The 9273-nt window shown below is 41.4% G+C and overlaps 1 pseudogene; it reads right to left on the minus strand.

Moving 5' to 3' along the window:
• Nucleotides 1-8084: 8084 nt before the first annotated feature.
• Nucleotides 8085-8197, minus strand: LOC123365512 (annotated as a pseudogene).
• Between the last annotated feature and the right edge of the window lie 1076 nt (nucleotides 8198-9273).

Genomic DNA, 9273 nt, shown 5'->3' on the forward strand with positions numbered 1-9273 from the left:
GCTTGCTCTTTTTGAATTTGACTGTGGTAAAACCTAGGGGGGAAAGAAGCCAATTTTATATACTCTGTAGCCATTGCACAAAACACAACAGTTTTGGCACCTTTGGATGTCTTTCTAAACCTCTCCTCTATCACCAATTCTTTGCTGTTGTGAGACAGAGTGTCTCAGCAACACAGAGAGCCAGTTTCTCTTCTCTATCTTAATTAAGGCACAAACCCAATGTGAAGATAACTGATGCTACCGTGACACTATGTACGTGAAGTGTAAGCTTAGTTAATAATTCTCTCTTTTAATTGTACTCTGGCAGTGCATAACAGAACAGTCTGCAAATAAAGATGCAATAAGAAAAGTTGTCCATAAACTGTACACATCACAAAGGTTGTGGTGAAATTCTATATTAGAATATTTAATTCTTAAATAAGATCCTTCATATTTAGGGTGACCGCATCTCCAATTTTTAAAGGGACAGTTCCGTTTTTTGGGATTTTTTTCTTATATAGGTACCCATTACTCCCCCACCATCATCCCATTTTTTCAGTTGCTATCTGGTAACCCTATTCATATTAAATATCCTCCCCATCAATATTATATGCTGCTATCCTAGATTTGCCTTCTTTCTCCATTGTGACTGTGATCTTGAAATGTAAAGAAAAACAATAGCTTTGATCACTGGACATGGAGGTTATCATTGAGATGTCTTGCTCAAGCACAACTAGCTAGCTGCTTGATTTGAGGTTTTAGTCCCAAATTCTATAACAGGGCACTGAGGAGACAAGAGTTTTAGCTCTACACACAGTGACTATTTGCTAACAATAAAAGAATCTCTTTCTCAAGTGATGTTTCCTAAGATGATCTGAGGCTTGGAGGTCTCATGATTCACTTTCTTTTAGTCATGATTATTTAGAGATGAACAGAAAAGCTTTTGTTTTTAAATTAACCCAACTTGAACTGCATGTTTTTTTCTCCAAGAGCATTCTGTGTTGGCTTCCCTGTTCCCATTGAAGTCAGTGGGGGTTTTACAACTGAATTCCATGGAACAGAGGTAGCCCTATGCTGCACACTTTTGAAAATTCCATGCTGAATCAATCAACTGGTAATGTTGCTAGAGCTCATTCCCACAAAATGCTGAGCCTCCTCAATTTCCATGATCTTCATTGAAAATGAAAGGTGTGCAGCATCTCATAAGGGTTAAACTGTATAGATAAATGCATTTTAACACAAAATAATTGAACATCCATTTTTTCTTATTCCCTCCAGTACCTGAGTTCTGCATTCTATTTCTCTTCTAAAAGCTGGTGAGTCAGTGGCATCACAATTAACACCGAAAAGAACGCAGATTCTTGCTCGGTTTCAGGTATCTGTGATCTCTTCAGCTCTTAAAGGAAAAATATAGAACCCTGAAATCAGATCCTGGCAGGTAAAAACCTTTTCAGATAATCTCTTAAATAGCTTGTTAACCTCCCAATGACTTTAGACAGTAGATTAAATTAATTCCCTGATATAAATCCATTAATTATTATGAGAGTTGCTGGTGTTCACTGCGGCTGAGCCTCAGGCCACTGGTGCCTAATATGAATATAGGTACCTAACTTCAGACACCACAGAAGCATTTTGGTCTCAATCACTCTGTGACTCCATTTCTCTATATACTAATGGAAATAACACAGGCTCTCCCCACCTCACAAGTATGGCCTGATTTCATTCCTGTTTGTGATGCTCTCTGAGGGCTCAAGGTGCTCAGAGCCTCCTGAGCAGTGCAACAAGCCCTTATCTCCCATTCATGTTAGTTGAAGCTGAGGGTTCAAAACACCACCTAGGACTGCTCATCACTCTGCAGGATACAGTCCTGAGATCCTTGGCTGGAACATGATGTAGAAGTGGTAACCTTTTTGTCTCTTTTACATATAGAAAGTTGAACCAGCCAAAGTCACAACCTTCGTGACTTCATATCGCAGCAATCAAATGAAATGTCATAACTGGGTGACTCTGATATCATGTATGAAAGGCAGAAAGAGCCAGGAACTCCTGAGCTTTAATCCTGTGTCAGCTATTGACACTTGGTGGCCTTGGGCAAGTCACTTAATTTCTCTGTCTCACTTTCCCTGTCTATAAAATGGGCATAAAATTACCTACCTACTATATCCCCAGGGGCAGCTCTAGGCATTTTGCTGCCCCAAGCACAGCAGGCAGGCTGCCTTCGGTGGCTTGCCTGCTGAGGGTCTGCTGGTCCTGCGGCTTCGGCTGACCTCCCGCAGGCAAGCCGCCGAAGGCAGCCTGCCTGCTGCCCTCGCGGTGACCGGCAGAGCGCCCCCCGCGGCTTACCACCCCAAGCACGCGCTTGGCGTGCTGGGGCCTGGAGCCGCCCCTGTATATCCCACAGGCATTTTGTAAGGCTTAATTTGTTACTGATGCTGACCTTTGTAAAGCACTTTGAGTTCTACTGGTGAAAAGTGCTATATAAGAGCTAGGCATTAATAATCCTAATTGTTTATAGATCCTTTTGAAGAGTGCTTATTACTCTTTATTAAGAAGGGGAGCAAATTAAATGAGATGAAAACTTAAACAAAGATCCTGTTGCTATGCATTTGTCTGTAAAGCAGTACTAAAGAATTAGAGAAATTCAGAAAGCATTTTCTATAAAACCACAGATTTTTTTCACTGTAGAATATGTTTCATTAGGTGCCAATAGCTATTTAAATCTTCCTAGGCTGATATTACAGCAGCTAGCTAAACTGGTAATTGTTCCTGGAATTTGCACATGAAGATAACTACCTATAAGACTGTGAAGATTAGATTTCTGCCTTTGAAATATAACATTTGCATATGTTAGATAAGGGTCAGGTGTGTTTCTTTCCCCTAGCTTCTTACTGAAAAGTTATTCTTTGCATCCGTGGAAGAGGTAAGCAGCTTCTGTCCAAGATCCAAGTTTTGGTCTGAAACTTCATCTATGCTGATGATCTTGCAAAAGACTGAGGACATAGAATTTTAACATAGACCTTTTAAGTTCCTTCTTCCATTGCCTCCTGCAGTGTTTTGCTTTCTCTTGCACTTAAAAGTCACCATATTTGTTTGAAATATTCACTCTTCTTGCTTAGTATACTCATGCATCACATAAAAGCTTTATGGAATCTTCAGCGGTAGAAGGTGCTCTGCTTTAATGCTGCTTATTTTAACCTGAAATAGCTTTAAGGGTTTCATTTGTAGCTGAAATGCTGTCCTTTTAAAGCACTGCAATTATTTTTGACCTAAAAAATATTGAGGAAATCCCATATATGAAAAGCATAAGTTTCATCCCAAAGATAGCGCAGCTGCAGGAGAGCCATGGTCTTTGCTGTTCTAACTCCTTGCATACTGTACAGCAGTGCATTCATTAATGCCTTATGACCCCATCTTACGTAAGTGGGAGTTTTGTTACGCTAGAGCTCCAAGATCAGAACATAATGCCCACTCACACCTCATGGAAGACTTTGAAGAATCTTATCTTGGGAAATCATACTTCTTCTATATATCATATTTTGTGTAATTTCCTTCCTTTGTTCTTTATTATTGAGGACATTTGCAGGGGGAAAGGGTGTCTGTCTAAGGAATAATCTATTCCTTCTGCCTAATTCCCATGTGACATCATCAAGCCTTTTTGGAGCAATCACTGTCACCTGCAGTGGATATGATTATGATGTCACAAAGATAACATGATGATCATGTCAAGTGAGAACTAAGTAGAAAGAACAAATGAGCTCTCTTTAAAAAAATAATAATAATACCACCACCACACCACGGGCAATCCCTGGCCACCCCAGTGCTGTGTCCAGAGCGCCTGTGGCTGGGAGCAGGGAGACAAACGTAGCTTGATAGCAACTTTATATATCCTTCCAATCCTGTGGCTGACCAACGGTCAGTTTGGGTCTCAGCACAACTTACATTAGCCTCAGGGCTGCTCAGAGTTACATCTGGCTGCAACAAGAAGCCATCACACCAGGTGGGGACTGCCAGAGTGTAGCAGGGCTTCAGCCACGTTCCCTTTCCACAGCCAAGTTCTTGATACATGCCCTATTCCGGGGGTCAGGAGAAAGGTGGAGAAGAGCCATTGCACTGACTCTCTGCCACATGGGGATTCCCTTTACATGAAAGGGGATTCACTGATAGATTGTTACAGCAGCATTCAAGCTCCTTTGTGTCATGGGGGAGGAGGATCTAACCCACTATGTCATACAAAAGAACTAACAGGAAACCAGAAAATGTATCTAAATGGAACATTTTCTAATGTTTGTCCGGTGATTCATAAGCAACTCCTTAAACACACAAACTAGCATCACAGTCACAATCAACATCGCGCGCACACACACACACACACACACTCCATACAGTTAAAGAAAGTCCTTCCCTCCACTCCATATTCATATATCTTCTCCTATTTTATTGCTGTTACCCCGACTCTAACATGTTATGGCTCTGTAATACTGAATGAGTTTGTATTGTCTGGTCTTGTAACTTTGTAAAATTGTGTAATTGCAGAGTTTTGTTAGAAATCCCCCTGAAGCCTGTGGTATTTGGAAACATACAAGCTGTAAGTCATTTACCTTTCTGTACTTTTTGTTTCTTTCTGTATGACAATCAATAATGAATTAATCACCATAAATAGGCCAAATCAGCAAAGCTTTATGGACATCAATAAAGCACATCAGCTGAGGATCTGGCCCAAGAATCTGATGGTTTACCCCATCTTTGTTAGGAAGTTTCTGCTGGCTTGTTTATAACCCACACTATCATTCCGGAGTGCAAGCTGCATTATTACAGTAGTCTATTGGGACATGAGCATCTGACATCTTCAGACAGCGCCTGTAGACAAAAAGGCTTTTGTGAGCTGGCTGGCAGCCTGTGTGGTATAGCATGCAGCTGCATTCTATGTTCTGTTTCCCTTCCTTGCCCCACAACATGCAGCTCAGGAGCTGACAGAAAATAAATGAGAAAGAGTGAGGAGTTCTATTGATTAACATTTCAGTGACTAAACCATTCTGAGCAAATTGCCTTTTCACTCTAGGGGTGAAGGCAAGTGTCCCACATTGGGAAACAGTTATAGTCTCACTGAATTTGACTATAACTGCACCATGCACAGCAATCCAGTCCATGGCAGCAGCTAATAATGATAATCAAAATGTTTTTCTTTTCCATCTGGTCATTCGAAATTTGACAGTACCTCCCTTCTCTTCCTCTTGGTGGAAATATAGCAGTGTCTGTCATAGCCCCCGTTTCCTAGCATCTGACCCAGCACCAATAGCTGATCAAACTTTGGTGCCCAACAGAAGAGCATAGGAGGAAACGTATGCAGCTGATTTGACTAGTGAAGTAAAGGTCTGGGAAAATATTTACATATAACACCGGCCCACATGATTGGCGATTAACAACACTGCCTATTTGTTCTCTTCTTTGTGGCCTGTCACTGTGTATGCATTTGTGCACAAATATTTTTATAGAAGGAAGAACAAAGTGAAGCCTTGTCTGCAATATTTGTGCAGTAAATCACAAAACATCTTTGCTTGCACATTTTAAGGGACACCTTATGTAACCTGTACTGACAGGAGATTGTTGCCATAAGGGAACACTAACTCAACCTAAGTTACATAGACATGGGAAAGGAAGAATTGGTAAATCCTAATAAAGGTAGCCTGTGTGAGAGTCAAAGAGGGGAAATTACAGCAACATGAGATCTGAACTGAATAACATATTAATACAGCAGTGTTACCACCAGATTTGTCTTACTGCCAAAGTGACACAGACAAGTGTGTAGTTGTCTTTACCTTTTCCATCTGAGATTTCTTTAGTTTTGCTGTAGAGTGGTTCCTATCAAAACAATCATTTTACCAACAGTTACTGCACAGTGGTATCTGAGATAGCTCCTATCCTAAATAGACTGAGGGATGGTAATGTCTTAAGTGATTGTTCCGTAAGCATTAGCAAATGTCTTTTCATGGCTTACACTGTGTTACGTCCTGAAGAACCATGCATTGCCTCAGTAAGTTAAGATCCATCTGCTGCAGTTATCCAATCCTTGTTGCAAAACATGACTGGCCAAAGAAAAGCCGAGGTATGTTAGGTATAAACAGACAGCAAGGGTCAGCCCCTAAAAGAAGTAAAATCTAAGCAGGTTCTCTCTGTTTTACCCTTTGGTTAACCAGAGGCTACTCTTTAAATTAGAGTTCTCAGTAACATTTAATAGACCCTTTCCTCGGATATGTAACATTAAACACTGACAGTGCAGAAGTGATAAAGACTCAACACACTGACATGCAGACAATTAAACTTTTATCCGATGAGCTCACTAGCCAAAAGAGCTCTAAGTTCAAGAGGTTACTTCCATGGCTTAGCCTGAGGCCAAGATGATAACACCCTGAACAAAAACTGTTGTTACATCAAGGTCAATGCAGTACCTGTCCAGCTGTTTTTTTGCCCTGTTTGATTTTGCCCTGTTTGATTTTGCCCTGTGCTGTGTTATCAAGCCCTTTCTTCTTTGAAGTCTCCAGGTACTGGATAGTGGTTTTCAGGAATTTATAACTTTCAAATGTGGTTCATGTACTGGAACTTGCAACCTAACAATAGCATGGATGGGTGCTGTTCCTTGCCATGTGTATTTTAATGAGGTTTAAAAATGGATCATACAGTTTTCAAAAGTCTTGCCACAAGGGGAGAAAGTAAAAGCGCAGCAAATGACAATTTAAATGACCTTTTGCGTAGTGAAATGCAATGTGTTGCCATTATGCCAAGAGAGAGAGGAAGGGACATACTGAGGTTAAGACTCTGATCTGGGACTCAGGAGATCTGAATTCATTCCTGCCACAGACTTCTTGTGAAACCTTGGGCAAATCACATGAGGTTTGTCTTCATTAGGGAAATTTGCACCACTGCAGTTGCATTGTGCAAACCCCTAATACAGACATGCTATCCCAATATATAACGGGGCTTGCACAAGTGTGACTTACTCTAGGTGTCTTACCAGTGCAAACACATCCACAGTATAGACAAGGCCTTCCTCTGCCTGTCTCAGTGTATTCATCTGTACAATGGAGACAATAATGCTTTCCGACTTCAGAGGTGATGTGAGGACAAGTTCATCATTCTTGTGAGGTGCTTGGAAGCTGTGGTGATGGGGGCCCTAAACATGTGTTCATGTTGGAGTAAGAGGGCTAATATTATAATGCACATAATATTCCAGTCCCTCTCCTGCTTTTCAAACCTTGAATGATGAAACCAAAGAGAATGAAGAAAATACTTCCTGTGGATTATAACTAACTTGTTTTGGAGACAAAGGATTGTGTGGCATGAAAACAGTGAAGCCTGAATGTGTTTTACAGTGACACATGTCTGTATTAGGGATGGGCTTGAGCCTCAGAGTTAGGATCCGTTTCTGGATGTTGAACCCCTCAGCCTTCATCATGGGTGTTTGGGTTCAGGGTTTTTGTTCAGCCAATATTAAAGAGAGAGGTTGACTGAAATCCAGATCTAAATGTGGATTCCAAGTCTCCCATCTCCCTCAAAGTTCAAAGGGTTTGGGGTTTTGGTTCAAACTAATTTCTAGTTTAAATTGTGTGTGTCTAAGACTTAACATCAGTGTTCTTTCCTGAAGAGGCAAACAAACTCTCTGTATTGCTCTATGAGTAGTTCCCTGATCAGAGACACTGACTTTCTGGTTTCCCTGGGGATGCTTGACCCCCAGGCCCTGCCCCCTCTCTACCCCTTCCCTCAAGGCCCCACACCCACCCTGCCTCTTCCCACCCCTGCACCGCCCACCCCTTCCCACTCTGTTCAGCCTCTTCCCCGACTCCACCCTCGCTCCGCCTCTTTCTGCCCCCGCTCCTACCCCTCCCCCCAGCACCTCCCTCATGCTGCTGAACAGCTGATCACCGGTGGGTGGCAGGCGCTGGGGGTAGGAGGAGGAGCTGATCGGTGGGGCTGCCAGTGAGTGTTGGTGCCTATGCCCTGGATGTCAGTAGGACTACTCGTGCAGTAAGGTGCTATTCAATGTGAGTAGGATCACCCAATCAAGCCCTTTTATCATTACTTTGAGCCTGAATCTGCCCCTTTCTTTCATGCAATTGAGTTTCCCTCATTTGGGGAAATCACAGAGGTCAGCACACCCAGAGTGCAATGGATGAGCCTCAACCTGGGAAAACTACCTTTGTGATCATGATATCTAGTCCCACTGAGATTTTGATACATTTACTGACAATAAGTAACACCTTACTGTGCAAGTAATCCCTTTGAAGCCAGTGGGAGTAAAGGTATTAAAATCTGCCCCATTGACTGCAGTGTGGCTACTTGCATGAGTAAATAGGCCCTTTTATTTGGAAAAACTAGAATGGATTCCAACAATTAAATATGTTACAAAGAGTAAGATACCAAACTGAAGAAATTCTAATAAGGAGTAACTGCCTAGGGCAGATATAAATTCCTCCTTGACACTTTGTTTGTTTTATATTTATTTGTACAGACTAAGTCATGCATAATCCAAGCAGCTCTCACTTTTTTGACAGTTGTGTGAAAGATTCTGTTTTGTAATAAGTAAATTATAAATGCCTAGTTGTAAGGGAATATTATGCCTAAACAAAGAATGCTTTTGAAGCAATGAAAACATATCCATATTGTACAGGTTTGCATACAATGTGGACTCAGTTTCACAGAACTACTAGTAAAGTGGATTATGGTTTATAGTTGGAAATGTTTTGTTTACATAGCACTTTTCTTACCAAAGTGCTTTACAAATACAGCCATGCACAGCAATCACTTCACCCACTACTGAAATACAGCAGCCTCTGCTGTGGAACCTGGCAACTGTGTTATAATGCAAAGCAACACTATGCAGTGTATTAAAACAGTAACCAAAGACTCTGAAACTGTTCGGGAAATTTAATTAGATGGAGTGTAATAATTACGTGCACTGGAATTTTGCTATGGTACCAAGGTTGACTTCTCCACTCCAGTGTCATGGGTGCTTTAATTACAAGAAGGGGTCAGGACAAATTTTACAGTTTATCTGAAAGACAGCACAAAAATGCAGGTCCACTTAACATCATGACAGGGAATATTATTACTTTTATTAATTTATTACCTTCATTCCTAGAGGCCCATCCCCAATGTGCTAGGCACTGCACAGGCACACACAGATGATCCCTGCCTCAAAGAACTCTCAATCATTATTAAATACTTTCTAGTAGACTCCCGAGGAGTCTCATTCAGGAGCAGAGCTCTATTTTCCTAGGTGCTATTCAAACTCAGAAGTAC

Source organism: Mauremys mutica, chromosome 2 (assembly GCF_020497125.1).
Source record: "Mauremys mutica isolate MM-2020 ecotype Southern chromosome 2, ASM2049712v1, whole genome shotgun sequence".
Taxonomy (NCBI): domain Eukaryota; kingdom Metazoa; phylum Chordata; order Testudines; family Geoemydidae; genus Mauremys; species Mauremys mutica.